The sequence below is a fragment of the Oncorhynchus masou genome, chromosome 9, assembly GCF_036934945.1.
Source record: "Oncorhynchus masou masou isolate Uvic2021 chromosome 9, UVic_Omas_1.1, whole genome shotgun sequence".
In the NCBI taxonomy this organism is placed as follows: domain Eukaryota; kingdom Metazoa; phylum Chordata; class Actinopteri; order Salmoniformes; family Salmonidae; genus Oncorhynchus; species Oncorhynchus masou.
Genome location: NC_088220.1, coordinates 35045309 through 35046596, shown reverse-complemented (window position 1 = coordinate 35046596; position 1288 = coordinate 35045309).

Genomic DNA, 1288 nt, shown 5'->3' with positions numbered 1-1288 from the left:
TTAAGAACCAAATGGAGCAAACCGACCAAACGTAACGAAACGGCGAGGGACCTACCTTAATTTGTCCAATAGAAATTCTCGTGTGCGTTTTCCGTTTGAAGTTCACGGAAAACGTTTTGTAACAGACGAAACGTTTTGCAACAGAATCGGCGTAATGACTACACCCCAGCAGGAATACTGCAATTCGGATGCCCCTCCCCTGGCTAGCCCTAAAAATGGAGTCCTAGTGATAGTCTAGTTCAATGCTCATTCGGCTTTGGAGAACGAGGTAGAGGGTGTGCAGAGTTTTGTTCTAGCCCAGCACTAACACACCTAATTATATTATTCAAGTGCTCAATTATTATAAGTGACAAAATTCATGTTCATACTGAAGATGAGGAGTTACCATCAGATAAAGGATATGAGATGAATATGATAGACTGCAGTGGAGGTATGTGCTGTTTAAGATGAGGGATGACCATGATTTTTTTAATGAAGAATGGCCTTATTAAGCAATAAGGCACGAGGGGGTGTGGTATATGGTCAATATACCACAGCTAAGGGCTACTCTTTGCACGGTGCAACGCAGAGTGCCTGGATACAGCCCTTAGCCGTGGTATATTGGCCATATACCACAAACCCCCGAGTGCCATAATGCTATTATAAACTGGTTACCAATGTAATTAGAGCAGTAAAAATAAATGTTTTCAGCCAATCAGCATTCAGAGCTCGAACCACCCAGTTTATCATTTCTATTATAGCATAGTGGATGACTGTCATTCACATTCCATTCACCCAGTTCAATGTAACATCGATAGATTAAGGCTACGACATGATACACAAATTTTCCCTATACCCATCATGAGGTTGCTACAACCTAGCCTATGAATGAAAGTTTACAAAGTAGGTGCACACAGGTCAAGAGAAACATTTGAGGGGACAGACAGGGACACATTCAATACTGCCTTGCACACTCTGGCCTGCATCTGGCTGATCTAGTTTGTAATCTTTAGTCTGACAGTTGCAAACGATAGTTTCTATCGGACTAATTCAGGTATGTTTATCCCTGTTTGATTCCATTTGCTTCCTTTAAAGAAACATAAAAAAAACAGAATTATCAGAATAAAGACACCCCATATCACATGAAAACATAGTTCACCTTCATAGCAGCCACGCTGTATTCCTTCTCGCAGCTATGCGCTCTCCCCTCTCACCTTTTCACTTTGTTTGTGGACTTCAATACACAAACACATCAGCTGTACGTGACCAGGCAAAAAAAAAATTCCAAGCCAAACGATATCATAACTGC